This window comes from Mirounga leonina, unplaced genomic scaffold, assembly GCF_011800145.1.
Source record: "Mirounga leonina isolate KUSES-001 unplaced genomic scaffold, KU_Mleo_1.0 Mir_174, whole genome shotgun sequence".
NCBI classification, from domain to species: domain Eukaryota; kingdom Metazoa; phylum Chordata; class Mammalia; order Carnivora; family Phocidae; genus Mirounga; species Mirounga leonina.
The window spans coordinates 35672129-35691162 of record NW_023270451.1 but is presented as its reverse complement, the minus strand read 5'-3'; the positions used below and the strand labels follow the sequence as shown (position 1 = coordinate 35691162).

Below are 19034 nucleotides of genomic sequence, written 5' to 3'. Positions count from 1 at the left end.
TTCAGGTCACCTCTTGTCTTTTCTTTATGTATATATTCAAGAGCATAAAAATATTAAATAAAAAACTTTTCCAACTTCAAACCTATCAAATGTTTAACAGCTGAAGGATATTCATCTTTAGGAGGCAGGCCAAAATGTCAATAAAAATTTAATTATTTCTGAAACATATGGGAGCACTTACAAGACCCAAAATGTGATACTAAGTATTGATATTGAGAGGAAACCAAACAATATACTTTCATATTTGCTGGTCAAGACCTTATACCCTGAAAAAGTTCCACAAGCCGCAGAAATTTTTATTCTTCCTGACAGGGTTTCTAAAACTAGCATGACAGACAGGTTGGTGGTCAAAGGGGTCATCTGTATTCTGTGTAAGGAAAAATTAGTGTTGAACTCTTATGTGTTAGGCATTTGTTTTCTATAGAAAACCGTCAGTGATGTCTATGATAGCAAATAGTACTCCAGTAGGTGATGGAAGGAAGTGCACATTGGTGTGGCCATTTTTTATTTTTAACAGCTACCATGAATTGCTTTTCTGAAATGTTTCATCCAAACATTCTTTCTAGCTTATAATTCTGCCATGTTGAGAGCTAGACCTTTATGCTGGAAGGTGACATGGATGGTATTATTTCTGTAGTTGGCTGTGATCAACAAGACTGATATGCAACTTGGAATAATCTCCAAAATATAATTAGGGTCTCTTAGGTAGCTACTTTTTCCACTGATGAGCTTTAGCTTATTTTTCACTCACAGCTTCCATAGGACTTTTGTTATCTAAAAAATGACATCAAACTTTAACTGTTGAATTGCAGGTTAATTTGTTGGTCAGCTGCTACTTTTGGACAAACCCCCTGATAAACCCTGATAGTTGGTTTGATTTCGTTGTCATCATTTCCAGTTTTCCTTGTGGTTCACTTCACAATGCCTTTAAGAGTTTCTTTGGGTACCTGGTTTTCTGCTTCCCTAGACAAGAGGTTCTCAGTGTCAACATTAGCCTGATGGTGATTTACATACCTTCATTGACTGATAACCCATTTAATTTACAGTGAAGGACTGTGGAGTCCAAAGTGTTCAAAATATTTGACCAAGACTAACTGGGCCTAGTCTGTGCTCCTTTCTCTACTTGGGAGCATGGTTTCAAAATTTTAAGCAGGAGAGTAAAATCCAGAATTGGCCTGAGTATAAGAACTACCCATTTTCGGGGCCCCTGGGTGGCTCAGTCGTTAAGCGTCTGCCTTCAGCTCAGGTCATGATCCCAGGGTCCTGGGATCGAGCGAGCCCCGCCTCGGGCTCCCTGCTCGGCAGGAAGCCTGCTCCTCCCTCTCCCACTCCCCCTGCTTGTGTTCCCTCTCTCGCTGTATCTCTCTCTGTCAAATAAATAAAATCTTTAAAAAAAAAAAAAAAAGAACTACCCATTTTCTTCTAGCTGATCAACTATTCCCCAAGGCTCACCCTTTTTCTCTTTTACTACAGTTTTGCATAAACAAAGCAGATAACAGGACCATGACTGTCTGTCAGTAAGTGAGGCTGGACACCTCTTTGTGTATAGATATAACACCTGGTAAACTGTAAAAATCAGCATCCTATTTAGCTGTTTTATCCTTTCATTTCCTAAGAATGAAAATGGATATGTCTTTATTTTTACTAAAAATTCTAATAGTAATATTATGAATATGAATATTAAATTATGATTTATGAATTATTTTATTTTGATTTTTACAATTATTGATACAAAGCGTTGTTTGTGGAAAAATGCCCCAAGACCATTATTTTTGCCTCTTATAAGGACAATTACCACTAAGAATACTCTTATGCATTCAAGACTTGGAAAAAGAAAGATAATTTAACTAGCATGTGCAGAAACTGTTTGTTGGATAGAAAAACCAGGAGTGTAGTTTGCCCCATGGAGTGATTATGGAATGAAGCAGAACCAAAGGAGAGTGATCATAAGTGGGTTTTCCTACTCTGCGAATGATCCCAGAGGCCTTTTCAATTTGCAATCTGTGATGCTGTTCTTATGACTGACATGCTTTCCTAGTGGGTTTTGTTTTCATGAGTTACTGATGCAAAGAACAATTTGAAATCAAGTTGCAGGTAGCCCAGTTCTGAAAAGTAACACCCTATGTAAAGAGTGTGTGAACTTCCTTGCGTGTAGAGCCACGAGTGACTGTCATTTGCTGTGAAAGATCTACTCACTTGTCTGATCGCCCAGCTAGAGTTAAGTATCATGTAGATCTGCAGAGGCAATTTCGAAATGTTCACTCTTCCCCAACCACTTTTCCCCAAGTGGCAGGCTGCGTGGGTGGCCACCGTGACACTGCCTTCAATTAAACAAACGCATGATTATTCAGTCAACAAACACTTCTTGGGGGCCTCTCTAAAGTCCGAAGACTATGTAGATGTGACTGGGTCATGTTCATCATAACAAACAAAGGAACCTCTAATCACAGAAGGTTGGTCTCACCTGTGGATATTTGCTGCATGTGTGCTGAAGTCCCCAACAAGAGGTTTTCTTTGATATTCTGGGGTGGTGCAGAAAATTAGGGCCCCCCTACCTGTGGAAGAATAGAAGTGGAGAGGCAAAAGTGGTTCACTCTGCATTAAGCGTTCTCAGAGTGGAAACTTTAGAACAGAGAGTAAAAGTGACTCTAAGAACATTTTTTTCGAAGATTTTATTTATTCACTTGAGACACAGAGAGATAGAGAGCATGCGCAGGGAGAGAGGCAGAGGGAGAGGGAGAAGCAGGCTCCCTGCTGAGCCAGGAGCCTGATGTGGGGCTCGATCCCAGGGTCCTGGGATCATGACCTGAGCTGAAGGCAGATGCTTAACCATCTGAGCCACCCAGGCGCCCCTATAGGAACATTTTCTTTTGGCCTTTGCTACTTTTCTTTCTTTCCAATGCACATTCTGTAGCAACATCCTATAGATTATAGCTGCTTATTAGATTTTAAGCTTTTTGTGCCTAGCCAGCTCACTAGTAGAATCCCAGCATTTTACTTAGCACCTGTCACATCACATTTTTGTTGATTTGAAAATCACCATTATACTATTAGGGAAACTGAGGCAGAGAGGCAGAATTCACATCTAAAAGAACTTCCCCCCAAAGGACAATATGACAGTCTCATACTATGATGGTGGGATAATTCATATACTTACCTCTCAGGTTTAGAACGAAAACCCAAATAAGCACAAAATAAGACATGTATTAAAACATTGAGATTCAGGCATTCATTTTAACTTAAGTATTTTAGAGTGTCTTTCTGTATGGAGCCCACAGCTGTCATTTGCCTGTATGATTTCTTCGTGTGAAGAAGTAAAGGGATCCCTTTCTTCCAGGGTTTATGGCTTGTCTATCAGAGCAGGGCTGATGTCAGGCCCCATTACCCCATGGACCGAGTGCCCTTGTTCAATGAACGTCCCTCACAACCGTGGGTAGCAGCCTTGGCACCTCAAAGGCAGTAATTGTCAAATTTAATAAGAAATCTGGCTTGCTTGTTATCAGTACATTTTCATGTCTATGAAATTGGTTCCACTTGATTTCTGTCCAAGACCCAAATACAGAGTTTCCACATGTGCTTCTTAACCAAACGGGGGCAGTTTATCCAGAAGGGTCTCCCCTTCTGCTCTATCCAGTTAGAGTTCCATTTTCCTATATTCCTGGGCTATACAGAGCTCTACATTACCCCATCACCTCCTAAAACAGTATGAACACTGGTAACTAAATGGTGTATGTCAATCAGTTTCTACTGAACAACTGAAACTCCAAGTTACTTCCTTATTGCATATATATGCATACATTATTCCAAACCCAAGAGTGGCAGTTTAGAGATTTAAATATAATTGATTGTGAATTGAAAAGAGGTATTCTAAAACTATTTTAAATTCGGCATGATTAGTATGAATGGAGAAAGCTGCGTCTCCACCCCCATTCTTCTCCTGCCTTCCCCTCACTCCAGGGATGCGGTGAACTTGTATAATTTAAGGCAGGTGGTCCACGTAGTAGGCTGACCACAGAGGATGAGAGAGTGTGCATTTGATACCCTGACTTCTGCTCTTTAATAGACTTTAAATACACTATGACTATTATTTGGCTTTTGGCTATTACATTTATTTTCACTTTCTTTCAAAGGCTTCTCTCTTTCATTTCGTCATTTTCCACACACTGAAATGCAACCCAGGTCCAATGGCACCAAGTAGAGAATTTATCTATATTGTCATCAAACTAAATGCAAACGAAATATCAAAGGGGGGCAGAGGGCACCACTATGTATGGCTCTTGAATGCTGACAGAAAATGCATGCATTTTTCTTTGCCTAGGTAATAACAATACTTTATTTTTATATAAAGCCTTTCATCTGAGAATCTCAGAGGCCTTCAAGATGCCGTTTGGGTCTGGCATTCTTCAATGGGCTGCCCTTTGTCTCTTGCAGTAAGGAAACATTCCTGCTGGATGCAGCTTCACAACTGAGCTTGCACTTGAGTGTGCGCATTCAGGGGTCCAAGGGCACTGAGTGTTTCTTGAATAGATCAAACAAATGACCAGTTATGACATTCGCAAAACAACCCTGAGAGGAAGATGGTGGCCAAGGCGATTATCTAATTTGCAGATGGAGCAGTTGTGACACAGCAGGTTAAGTGACTCACCTGAGGGCACACAGTGGAGTCTTTGTTACTGCTGGAAACAGTAGTGACATCTACCAGACCATTAGCATGGCTGTGTTTTCTCTGACATCCCACCTATCTGCTCCTTGCCCTTGCAGGATGAAAATCTCCAAGAAATGGCACCTTGTGCACATAAAAAGAGGTTCGAATGCAAGGAAGAAGAATAGAGTAGCAACTTTGGAAATGTTTAAGACAAAGAAATGCGTGGGCCTTCTTCAGAAAAATCAGTGAGTCTAAAATATAAAAGAAATATCCCTTGCACATAGAAAGTGGAAGTATGATCTTTAAATTCCATTCCTTATAAGTAAGAGAGCATGTGTTGATCTCAGCTAGGAAGCATAGATTTAATGTGATATGTGTTTATGTATGTGTGTATATGTATACATATATATGTATATATATGTAAATTATTTAAGCCATTTGCACATTTTAACACTTAAAAGAATTTTTCATTTATATCGTACTTATAACTATCTTTTTCTTTCCTGGAATTTTGTTTTGCTCATCATTTCAAGCACAGTCACTGGCTTCAACATCACAGTTATTAAACTGAAAGAGCCTTGCATCTGGATTATTCCTTGGCATCACTACGTGATTTACAGTTAACTCCATGTTTGACAATTCTGACTGTGATATGCCACTTAACATTTATGTTTTAATATCTTCTTAGGACACCATCTCATAATTTACTTTTTCTTTTAAAATTCAGTGGGGCAGGGATCCCAACTCTGCTTTTGCAAGTAAAGTCACTTCTGGATTTTATTCCAGAGGGAGTATGTATATATTTTTTTAATAGAGAGGACTTCATAATAAATGAGACTATAGTTTTCATCTGAGAATAATTGTGCGTTTGAAACAAAATAATTTATTAAACAAAACACTTAATTTGTTTTGTTTTTCTTTCCTTCATCTTATATTCCTTTTGAGTTTCTAATGCGAAACCTATCTTTCCAAGTGAAGGATTATTACCAAAAGCAAAAAAAAAAAAAAGCTCTGGAGTAATTCTAGTATCATACATCCTGAAGCTGTCATTAGTCCATCTTACTGTCAGTTTTATATAAAAAGAAAAATATCTTGGGTGTGTATCTTCCTATTTTTCTAAATTTAGAAATTCTCAGGTCCAAGATATGTAATTTAGAAAGTTTAGGAAAAGCTGTTCTTTATATAACATTGGTTTTACCATATCGGGGGTAGAAATCTCTGTGATATGCCCATTTTCTTTATCTGTACATACCATCTAGGTTCTCAGCTTAGTTTTGATCTGCTCCAGAAGAAATATGCATAAACAAGCAGCCGTAATGATGAAAAGAAGTTAAAAACTTGATGATCTTATATTGCCTGAGTTTGAGAGTCTAGAATCTGTACTGCATCTTGTCATTATCAGTCTCTCTCTTCCATGAAATCTCCACTGCTTCTTGCTCTCTCTACAAATGAAGCCACATTGGAGAAAGAAGGTGAAGTTTCAGCAACATGAAATGATGAAAGATGCTTAAGATTTTTTCCTGCTTTATTAAATAATCTAAGCATGGTTTTTGCTCTTCTGTCTCTTAAATAGAGCAATCGAACCCTGAATGCTGGCCTTTTTTGTTGGCATATGTATCTTTGTTTTGAGGTTATGAGGTCTTCTTGCATTATTGATTTTGCCCTAAATGAAAGTTCCATTTCTGATATGTAGTTGAGTTAGTTTAAGGTATAAATGAAAAGAGAAGAACAAGTCTAGTCTGAGCTCCGCCACTTATTCGCTGTGTAATTTGCCAATTAACTGAATTTATCTGGGCATCAGATTCTCTAAGATTGAAGAGAATGGTAGATTACATCACAAGCATTATCATTCTGTCATTCTATGATCTAATATCTCTGATGATCCTTCAATAAAATACAGTTTTAAATTACCATTGCAAACTAACTTATCAAGACATTTTCTGTCAGATGCCAAATTTAAATCTATAAGATCGATTAAAATGTTGTATTTTCTAAAAAAATCTAACTTAAAAATTGTGAAATAAAGCATTATTTAAAAATCCAAAAACTCATTCTAAATTCAAATTACTAGAGTTAAAAAATAAAAACTCAAAATCTGGGAGCAAATGCAAAAGCAGTGATGATAAGTCAACATCTCTGCTTTTAAAAGTCATTTGCTAATAGTTTAACTACTATTTCCTTGTTAAAGGAAAGTATTTGTTGTTTATCCCTTAAATCAAAGATTATTTCTATCTTAAATCATTCATAAGATATCTTTACTAGTCAATATTAATCTTATTCAGTAGTTCATAGCGATGTTATATGTCTATGAGACACAATGAGTATATGTGTTTACTTACAATTATGATGCTTATTACTGGTAATGAAAATGATAAATACAGGAATGTAATTGGCTTCGAGGCTTCTTTAAAGCATTAGTTCGCAATTCTTCATCAAAATTTCCTTTTTCACGTATGACATCAAAGTAAGGGTTTATAACTTGAAACTTTTTTTAGGATTCATTCTCTGAAGTATTTCTGTTTCTTGTTTTGTTTTGTGGTCACTAACCACAGAGAAATTTGTCTTTTTTACATACGCTGGAAATAATTTACTGCTTTTAGAAATATTAAACCACAAAAAAAAAACCCCCCACAAATGTTAAAAAAACATTATGGGTCTGCCGAAGCCCTCAAAAAGCCAGGAAATTGAGAGTTAATGCAGAAACTCCGATCTGGCTCTATGTCCAAGGGACTTTAGACCTTTGAAGAATGACAGGTAGCACCCAGCCCACATACAAGCAAATATTAAAAAACAAAAACAAAAACAAAAAAACACAGTATTGACAGGAGGATGTGGTAGAGGGCACACATGATTACTGCAATTTATCTGAGACATTAATATTCACATTGACTTACTATCAAATAATACTCTTCATAAACACCAATTCTTGCCTAAACTTGATCCATAGAGAAAAATCGTAAATTCAGTAGTCTTCTAAAATGACAATGCAGATTTTGATCTGTGGTAGAGATGTATCTAACGATATGAACTTGACAAAAATTATATTCTCCAGTGAATTTTTAGAAGTAATATTCACTTGGACAGTCTTTGCATTTGGTATATGGAGAAACAATGCTTTTGAGTGCATCTATTTTACTGATTTTACTTAAGAGGCCAGAGATCCAGGTTATTCACACAGATTAGGTCCCAGGAAATAAAGTCTCCTGTATGTACGCAACACAGAAGGCAAAAGTTCAATGGCTGTAGTGTATATGTATATTTTATAAGTGATGTTCTTCAAACATTATCTTACATATAATCACGTAGAAACTGAAATTCATAAATCAATTAAGAGCAAATTTCTATTGATGAAAATATTTAATCCAGTTTGTAATTACACTGTATTGAATTGATTTAAATGACGTTAACACTTTTCCTCAAGAACTTACACTTGCCTATTGTTTCCATTTTAATATTTATTATTTGGTGCAGAAAATGTATTTTGAATTTTTAATGAAACATCTATATTAAAAGTGGTTTTATTTTAAAAAATTATTAAATATGTAATTTATTATCACAAGCCTCATTCATAGCAAATTATATTACTCTATTCAATACAATGCTTTAAGTTTCTAAAATCTATAAATAGAGAAAGACGTAACAGTTCTTGTATCATAGATATACCCTTGATGGTATCATTCAAAATGAATTGTCATATAACAGTAATACTATACTTTTAAAAGTATTTCTGTGGCACTGGAGCTTTGTCAAAATAATTAGACAGTGAAAATTAATAAATTAATGTATTGCTTCATTTACCGTCATATTATTTGCTTTCTTTGTAAATGAAAAAGAAAGGTGGTTAGAACTAAATGTATCAGTTACTTAAAGTAAGCATATTTGGAATCTGAAAGATAAAGAATTGAATCAGAAAGCATAAACTGCTTCCAATTTTAATTAAGAAAAATAATTTTTGTTTTTTGATATAAACATTACCTCACCAAATATAGTTTTTTCACTTTAGAGCTCTGTTTTAAAAGCAAATGGACTGTAAGAATGCGACATAATGGATGGTATATTTAAGAAGTACTCATTTCTTAATATACATTCCAATTTATCGAACACTGATAATTTGCCTGCCTACACTAGTGATTTCAGAAAATACTGGTAAAATAACAATCCTTTAGTGAGAAACATTTAACAACCTATTAAGTCGGACTTAAATTATTTTTATGCTTCTAAAAGGATTAATTATTGCAGTCTAAAAACACTTTCCACACTGATTGAATTTTTATATATTAGTTTAGATCTAAAATCTGGCTTTCTGTACTTGAACATAGAAATGTTTAAAACATATTATTAAATAAAGATTCAGGAGCATAATTATAATTTTTCATATGACATATTCCAAATCATAGATTTGATCGGGTTGCAGTTCATGTATAAATAAACGAAATTATTCAACCTACTTTTTAACATAAATCCCCCCCCCACCATATACACAGGAAACACGTTACCAGGCAGAAAAATTAGTACATGAACAAAAGTTGTCATAACGCACTCCTAAAGATTAAGCTTTGTGAGCGTAAAAATCACAGCTTTACAAATAAGAATCATTTTGCCTTTCTATTCTGGGCTTAAAGGAAGACATTTGACACATTTACATGGCAAACTTAGTCAATGTTTGGAAATGCTTTGTAGTGGCCAAAAGCTGTGCATTTCCTTCTGTTGACCTGATTTTTTTCTTCCAATAAAGTTAATTAATAGAAGATGCATCAAACAGGATTATTGCAGATGTGCACATACTGCAGTGCTAATTGCTCTTATTTTTTACAATCCAGTCCTGCACATGCTTTAATTTATATTTGCCTGAGTTAGCTTTTTAGAGTGAATTAGCGGCACTCTGCCACACACTGAATAGTAATGTGCTTGCATCACTCGATTATCTCAGATGTGTTATTGTCTAGAATCCATGCTCCTAATTTCCTTACCACCCACACCCATCTCTTTCCTCTGTTTGGAAGGCTGATTTGTGTTAAGAAGGGACCACCAAGCTATTAACTCTAGGACATAACTGGCATTGTTCAGAGAGAGCGGGGCTTATGATCATATCACATTTTAACTCTTCCACCAGCATTATCCTTGTTTCCCCAATGCTTTCAAGAGGCAATAACTCCAAATGCCTCGCATGGAAATGATAAACTGCCTGTTGTGCCTTTTCTTTGAAGGCATTCTCCTGCAGAGTATCATATTTAAATAAATTGCCATTGAGTTTAGCAAGCAGCACAATCATGCCCATTGAGGTAGAGTCTTTTGATCATATTTTGTAATGCAATCAAGGATCACATGAGGATTCTCGAGCAGGCCAGCCTTGCTGTGTGCTAAATAGGCGACAGGAGAAAGAAAACATTAATTGCCCTGAATCCCACTGACATAACAAAGCACACCTGTGTCCCAGATACTCCAGACCCTGAGGTAGAAGTTACATGAATGACCAGGGTAACTCTTTTCACTCAATTGATCAGTGATTTCAAACTACCAGATTAAAAAAATTGCCGATATATTCAAATTGCCAAAAAAAGCTAAAATGTGTGCACATAAGCACAGCACTTATGTACCTTTATGTAACGCAATGTCCTAGATAGGAAGCCCAGGACGTGGGTTCTAGGTCCACCTATTTGTTGACATCTCTCTGCCACTAGTCTCCTCGTCCGTCACACCCTCTCAGAAGTTGGCAGGACAGGCACAGTCACTGCCTACTTACCAGAACAGTTGTCTTGAGGGTTTCGTGAGAGAATTGTTAAGAAAAACTTTAAAAATATAAGGAACTTTACAAATGCGCTATTCTGATAACTGTGTGGATGCGTATAGCACAGACTGTGAATGGTGTCCCATTCTCATGACCTCTTTGCAAACATTTTTACAGTATTGATGTTTCTGGGGGAAAAAAAAAAGACTTAGGGGTCTTTCATCTACCAAAGATAACGAGGCACTAGTAGGGAATTTCTAACTGACAGATTAATTGAGGAAACTTGGGGACACTGTGGAACTTCAGTCAATGGATTTAAAAACAGGCGGCAGATGTGGAAGTGGGGGCTTGTAAGGAATTTCCTGCTCTGCTGGTCCAGCATTCTGACTTTCTGTTAAACTCTAAGATATCAATGAGATAGGACTAGTCTATACCATCCCAAATCATTTCCTGCTGACAGATACTGTTTATTAACCTGTTACCCTCTCTGCCTTCTTTTTTTTTTTTTTTTTGATGGCACAGGAGAGAGAAAAATGAAAAATCAAGGAAGTAATTAATAAACATAAACCCTTTTCAATCTCTTCTAGGATAGTTTTGTAGTTCAGATTTATCTCTGCCCCCAAGAATAGGATGTAACTTTTATGTTGCATTCCAGTGAGACCTCAGAAATCAAAATGGAAATGCCATTTTTTTTCCCCAGAATGTTTCTCCTCTTTCATAAAGAAGAAATGTGGAGGTCTGGTCCTAGTCTAATACCTTACCTCTTTGCCAAAAGGGAATTAAAAAAACAAAACAAAACCCACCAAGGGGATTGAAGTAGGAAAGCACATCTTTGGTCCTAAAAGGTGAAGACTGAGGCTCCTTCATAAATGTTAAAAAATGTTAATAATTCTACCTCCTTATTATGAGCTGAAGTCACATAACCTGAAAAATAAATGACTGAGAAGACAAATGAGCTACATGGCTTTCATATTACTTTAGAGCCTATGTTAGTTAGCTAGGGCTGCCATAAGAAAGGATCACAGGCTGGACTGAAACAACAAAAATTTATTTTCTCACAACTTTGGAGGCTAGAAATACAAGCTCCAGGTGTGGCAGGGTGGGTTTCTTCAGAGGCCTTTCTCCTGGGCTTGGAGATGGCTGGCTTCTCCCTTGTCTTCACATAGCCTCTCCTCTGTGTGTTCCTATGGCCTAATCTCCTCTTCTTATAAGGACACTGGTCATATTGAATTAAGCTCACCCTCATGACCTCATTTAATCTTACCTCCTTAAAACGTCTGTCTCAAAATACAGTCACCTTCTGAGGTACTAGGGGGTTAGGACCTCAACATGTGAATTTTGGGAGGACAAAATTCAGCCCATAACAGACCCCTTTTTGTCCAAAGAGTACTGAAAAATTTTGCTTGAAATACCTTGAAAAGAAATCTCTTCCCTCAAGTCCTATTGACATTGCAGAAAACATAAAATGTATTCAATTTATAATCCTGCCTGCCAATACAGGTGGGATTCCTAGGAGATACAGTGATGACTTTTGGATTAAAAAAAAAAAAAAACCCAGCTGAAGTAATTAATCAAAACCTAAATTGAAATCAGAAGTGGTAAATGATAAAAATTTAAATAATCTAAGAAACACTTTTTTTCATTGTATAAGGGAAGAGCTACTTCAAACATCTGTTCTTTTTTAGATCGATCCACACAAATAGCCCACAGTCCCATCTATAACCCTGTCTTATATTTCCCCATAGCCTTTGGTTCTTGCATCTCCAAACTGATAGTTCAGCCCCTGTCATCCCCACCCTATTTTGTAAATGTTAATTTTATGGGGATAAAGTGTTGTCTGTTTTGGTCACCTCTATAATCCCAACGTTAGCCATACGATGAAAGTTGAGTAAATATTTCTTGAATAAGTAGCAAGGTTGTTGCTAAACATGAGGGGCTAGGAATTTGTAGCTCCAAGTGACTTCCTATTGCATCTTATACTTTGTGCATTGCAGGAGCAACCAAAAATATCTGGGTCTCCTGTAAGTCCAGAGTGTTTTAGCTAAAGCAGATCTTTATAAAAGACTTGAAAAAGTCTGGTGTAGTCTCAGTCAGATCATGGAACATTTTGATTAGTAGACATACCTATGAGCCAATCGCTTCATGAGATAAAAAAGCAGTTGCTTATAAGTAAGCATATATCTTATCCATATACACATTACCTCTAATTCTTAAAGTAACCCACAGAGTGATGTATAGAATCCTCATTTTACAAATGATGCAATAAAGTTCAGAGAGGTTAAGTAACTTACCCAAGATTTCACAGCCATTAACGGACAGAGCCAGGATTTCAACTTAAGTTTGTCAGGTTCAAGGCCCCATGACCTCACCCCTATCCAACTTCGTTTCTAGTCAAAATGGCCACTCTAATGGGGTTGGGCACACATAGCTAGTTAGAGCCTGGTAATATTTTTCAGTATCCTGCTTTCTTAGAAAGGTAAAAGAATTGTCAAAATACTACTCTTCTCAGTAAAGTCAAACAAAAATATTGGCTTCTTATAAATACAACATGTGTAATTAAAAGCTGGGTGGCATTTTCTGAAAAGAAAGGAAAATCATTCCTCCTTTCTCAACCGATTTTCTCATAACTTGACTTCAACTAACCTTATTAATCAGGACAATGAAGAAAAAATTCACAAGACCCATGAGTCAGCCCATTTCGGATTCTCAGTGTCAGCATATGGCCTCAAAGCCCAGACGCAGTATTTTCACATGATGCATCTTTGACTATTTATTACAGGGGAGGTAGGAGAAGAGGAAAGCAGTCTGTTTTGTTATCCATCCAGGAACACAGTTAATTGTTTTCATTCCCAAAGGCAACTTGGCAGTTTTGGGCTTGGTGCCCACATTGTTCAAGCTGCGTTTGTTCTCACGTCTCCAGAAGGGCTTTTAAAAAAATATTTTAAATATTCCTGTTTCTTCATGTCCCCTTCCCATCCTCTAGAGAAATCGTTTAAATCATATGATTGATCTAATTTAGGCAGCAACTCTGCTACAGCTCTTCAGCAGGGAGACTTGTTTTCTTTTAACTTTATGGTACTTTATATAGGACACTTTAGTCATTTTTATATAATTTCTAGCAATCTGCAATCCCAGAGTCTCATCTGTTTTTTAAAATGCTTTATAAATATTGTGTACACAACTGAAAGTCTTTCTTTCCAGCCTTAAGCAAAGTAAGGTCTAAAAATAAATTAAATTTTCTTTTCCATCCATGTTTAATTCTAGTGATTGGATTTTAATATGGGGTAGAAATGATATGTTTGGGGTCCATGTGTATATTCATTGTATATAGAAGGCTTTCGGTCAATGGTTGGGGAGTTGAACTAATATGCTGGCCATGTGGCTTGTTCACTTGCCCCAGATCCCTCCCTCACTGTCACATATTTGTGAGGTCCATGGCCTACCAAGTCTGTTTCTTTGATTCACATCTCCCTTGTGGCCGCCCAGCCATATGATGTTTTGCAAGGCGCTCAATCTCTTTACACTTAGTTTCCCCATTTGCTAAGTGGACAATAATGGTATGTGTCTCAAGAAGGTGTGCAAGTTAAATAGGATTACCTGTCCAGGTAAAGGATTTAGACTAGTGTCTGTCACATCATACCCCCTAATAACTATTTGGTTTTGTTATTATTGGGGTTACTACTATCATCACAGATGATGTGAAAAAAAAAATCACTCTTCATTTTTAAGGAAAGGAAGAAAAGCTATCTACGGACTCCTCTCCCTGCGGTTCTGTGTATGTTTGGAGCTGAGAATCCCTCAGCTTTTTTTTTTTTTAAAGATTTTATTTATTTATTTGAGACAGAGAGAATGAGAGACAGAGAGCACGAGAGGGAGGAGGGTCAGAGGGAGAAGCAGACTCCCTGCCAAGCAGGGAGCCCGACGCGGGACTCGATCCCGGGACTCCAGGATCATGACCTGAGCCGAAGGCAGTCGCTTAACCGACTGAGCCACCCAGGCGCCCCAAGAATCCCTCAGCTTTCTAATGCCAACATGGCTACCGCACAGTTAACATACAAACTCGCTACCCTCAATCTAAATTTGTTGTCAGTTTTGCCCACATTTTAAATCCTTTCCCAGCCACACTCACAAATGCAAAAATATGTGTATGCAGAGAGGGTGGAAGGTTGGACCTTTACTCCTAAATAACATTAGTTCACTGGGAAGAATGGTTTTCCCTTTACCTCTTCCCCTTCCCTCAGTAAATCTGATTTATTCACAGTAACTCAGGAGCAGTTGAGGTAAGGATGACTATCCCCCAGCAATGGAAAAGGTTGTAAAACTGTTTCTGACTTAACAATAGTAGGAAGGTTCCTACTGGGTGGAGGAGGAGGTAAACTGGGTCACTTGATATCTAGGACCAAACATTATTCTAAAAGACTTTATGTGATTGATTATTTTCAAATATTTTTTCAAAACCTTACTGATTACTCAAAGTTTTAAGGGCAACAAAATAAAAGCCCTATTTTCTTGGTTACTGACCACACTATCCGTCCCGCCTCTTCAAGGAAGGACCCTTGTGGTAAGCCCTTCTCACCCCCCACCAATGTCCCAGCCACAAGAAAGAGAACCAGTGCAAAGCATGTTATGGGTGCTATGTGTTACTTGACATATGGCTAAAAACTTCAAGTGTTTGAACTTGCTATCTTGCTCATCAGTGTCACATGTAATCTACTTCATCATTCAAATCAGAGGAAATAATATGTTCCGCATTTTTACAAAATGTAGGACTCCCTTGCAATTCCTGAGATCTGAGTTTGGAACTGGAAATGAACCTTTCCAGAACTAAGTTAAAACTAATGTTGTCAAGCACAGCATCATGGTTCAGAGGGAAAAAAGAAAAACATCCAACTAAGGTTCACTACGTAAAAGGTTTTCCAGTCCCCTTAGTCATCAAATGCGTCCTTAGAAACCATGTTGATGAATTACATGTAAAGGAATCAGAAACAAAGGTATTATTAACACAAGGCTTCAAAGGGAGAAATACTGGGCCATGTGTTCTTTCAAGTTTTCTAAATATTGTTCAGTTTTACAACTGATAAGTTGAAAAGTAGATATTTTACAGCATTACTGAGCAATAGTTCACATACCTACAGCTCATCCACTTAAAGTATACAAGTCAATGATTTTTAGTATGTTCACAGATACATGCTAGGACTACCACAATTTTCGAACAGTTGAACCACTTTAAGAAGAAACCGTTTATCATTTAATGATCACCCCCCAATGTTCCTATGCCCACCAGCCCTAAGCAATTAGCAATCTACTTTTGTATTTATTGATTTGCTTATTCTAGACATTTCATATAAATGGAATCATGTACTATGTAGTCTTCTGTAACTGGCTTCTTTCATTTAGCATCATGTTTTCAGGGTTCATCCATGTTGTAGCATGTATCAGTATTTCAGTCATTTTTATGGCCAAATAATATCCCCCTGTATGGATATACCACATTGTGTTTATCTATTCATCAGCTGATGGAAAATTGGGTCCTTTCCACTCTTTAGCTATTATAAGTAATACTGCTATAATGTGTATGTACAAGTCTTAGTTTGGATATACATTTCATCTTCTTGGGAATATAGCTAGGAGTGGGATTGCTGGGTAATATAATAACTCTATGTTTAACTATTTGAAAACAAAATAACTATTTGAAGAACTACCATAGTGCATTCCAAAGTGGCCTTACCATTTTACATTCCCCCCAGCAGTGCATAAGGATTCCAATTTTTCCACATTCTTGTCAGCACTTGCTATAATCTGACTTTTTGATTGTAGCCATTCTACTGTGTATGAAGTACTATCTCATTGTGATTTTGATTTGCATTTCTTTAATGATGTCAAGCATGTTTTCATGCCCTTTCTGGTCATTTGTGGTATATCTTCTTTGGAGAGTTGGGTTATCTTTGTGTTATTGAATTTTATGTGTTCCTTATATATTGTGGATACAAGTCCCTTTCACATATAAGATTTGCAGATGTTTTCTCACATTCTGTGGGTTATCTTTTCCTTTCTTGATAGTGCCCTTGAAGCACAAAAGTTTTAAATTCGGGTGAAGTCCAGTTTACCTATTTTTTCGTTGGTTGCTCATGCTTTTAGTCATATCTAATAATTCATTGCCAAATTCCAGGTGATAAATATTTATCACTTTTTTTTTTAAGATTTACTTATTTATTTTGGAGAGAGAGAGCACAAGAGAGCACAGGGGAGAGGGGCAGAAGGCGAGGGAGAGAGAATCTTTAGCAGGTTCCACACCCAGTGCAGAGCCTGACACGTGGCTTGATCTCATGACCCTGAGATCATGACCTGAGCCAAAATCAAGACTCGGTTGCTTAACCAACTGAGCCACCCAGGTGCCCCTCATTATGTTTTCTTCTAAAAGTTCTATACTTTTAGTTCTTACATGTATGTTAATTTTTGTACCTGTTATGAGGTAAGGGCTCAATTTCATTCTCTTTTGCATGTGGCTCTCAAGTTTTCCCAGCACCATTTGTTGAAAGAACTATTTCCCCATTGAATGATCTTAGAACTCTTGCTGAAAATCAGTTGTTCTTAGATACGTGGGATTATTTTTGGACTCTCAATCCTATTTATTTGATCTATATGTCTACCCTTTTGCTGCCACCATACTGCCTTGATTAATGTAAATTTGTAGTAAGTTTTGAAATTGAGAAATGTGAATCTTTCTACTTTTTTTTTCAAGATTGTTTTGTCTATTTCAAATCCCTTGAATTTCCATGTAAACTTTAGAATTAACACGTCAATTTCTATAAAGAAGTTAGCTGGAATCCTAATAGGGAGTGCACTGAATCTATACATTAATTTGGGGAGTATTGCCACCTTAACAATACTAAATTTTCCAATCCATGAACATGGAGATTTTTTTCCATTTATGTAGATATTTTAAATTTCTTTCAACTATGTTTTGTAGTTTTCAGAATAAGTTTTGCACTTCTTTTGTTGAATTTACTCCTGAATACTTTATTGTTTTTGATACTACTATAAATTGAATTTTTCTTAATTTCATTTTCAGATTGTTCATTGCAAATTATGGAAACACTACTTACTGATTTTTGTAATGATGCTGCAACCTTAATGAACTCATTTATTAGTTCTATTACTTGCTTGTTTGTTGTTTGAGTAAACTTCTTAGAATTTTCTATAGACAAGATCTGGATGTCTTTTATTTCTTTATAGTACCTAATTCCTGGACCCTCCAGTATAATTTTGAAAAGAAGTGGTGAGAGTGGACATCCTGGTCTTGTTAGTGATCTGAGTTGGGGGGGAAGCATTGTGTTTCTTAATATTATTATTATTTTTAATATTAATATTTTAAAGTTAAGATATTAATACATCTCGTGTCTCTTTTACACTGCTTTCTTTTGCATTAAGTAAAAGAAAAAAATTATTCCCTGAATGCTTTCTTTTAAGGCTACTTTATGCATCTCAACTCCTCAGAATCAGACTTATACTAACTTAATTTTGGTAAGATATAGAAACATTACTCCTATAGAGCTCTATTCCCTTTCCCCCTTTCTGTGATACTATTGTTTTGGTTATTATATCTATAAATGTTACAAACTGAACAAGATATTGTTATAATTATTACTTTGTATTGTTTTATGATTTTTGAAGAATCCAAGAGAAGACTCAAGAATGTGATACCCTGATGATAAGGGTTTTAAAGGCTTTATAGATTCTTACTTTGATCATGAACTGATTTGCAGGATGCCATTTTATCCTTTGAGCAGCACCACTATGGTTGCTTGGTTGCTATGGTTCATTGTTGTTACCATTTAATTGCTTCATATCTCATATTGTGTGACTTCTAACAGCAAAGATTTAGATACCAAGAAGGACTTGACTTACTTAAAAGCATCTTAATAATGATGGGTTTAAATCCATAATGCACCTAACCATCATGATATAAATTAGTTCCTCAATCAGTTGTCTTTTGTGGATAAAAAATATAATAGAAATTGCCATGTTAGAGGAAGCTTTGGATTTTTCTTAACTTTTTTGTTTTGTTTTGTTTTGGAATGGGAATATTACACAAAGTATAAAATCTATCTTATGCCTTTATGAAGCAGTATAAGAAGGTGAAAGTACAAGTTTTGTTTTCTGATTTCATATTTTTCTCTCCTAACTACCTTTACAACTTATGACACCTTCCAAATATTATTGTTTTGAGTCCTCCTCAACTTGAGGTATTGTATTCTGTTCATCTTGGTTCCTCTAGAACCTAAAAAGTCCCTAGCACATAGGAGATGCTCAGAAATTGTGTGTTGAATATTATGAACACTTTAGATTTTGATTCTTAAAGATGTGGATCTTTTTCTCCTCAAGAGGTTTCAGGAACTTCCCAATTTTATGCCAAGATTGATCCTATTTGAGAAAGTGCAAGATGATGTTTTTATTTCACATCTTCTACTAAATCTCAGCCGTGTGATGACTATGCTCCTAAAGAAGCCAAGTGTGTCTCCACAAAACTGATTCTATTTGGTGTCCATATATGGTAAGAGGCACAAATGCACAGAACTGTCTGCTCAGCCTTCAATTTAGGTGGACATAATGTAACAGGGGAATCACTGGGTAGGAATAATAGTCAAACTAGGAAAGTGT

General features: G+C 36.3%; 1 protein-coding gene across 4 annotated transcripts in view; it reads left to right on the top strand.

Annotated features, from left to right (window-relative positions):
- Window positions 1-19034, top strand: part of TWIST1 (twist family bHLH transcription factor 1) — an 80251-nt gene that overhangs the window by 12371 nt on the left and 48846 nt on the right. The window contains exon 3 of one of the 4 annotated variants that reach the window (XR_004682026.1): window positions 4762-4890. The exons of the other annotated variants lie outside the window; for them this stretch is intronic. The gene's annotated coding sequence lies outside the window, so the exon portion shown is untranslated. The remainder of the gene's footprint in view (window positions 1-4761; window positions 4891-19034) is intronic. 4 annotated transcript variants of the gene reach the window in all.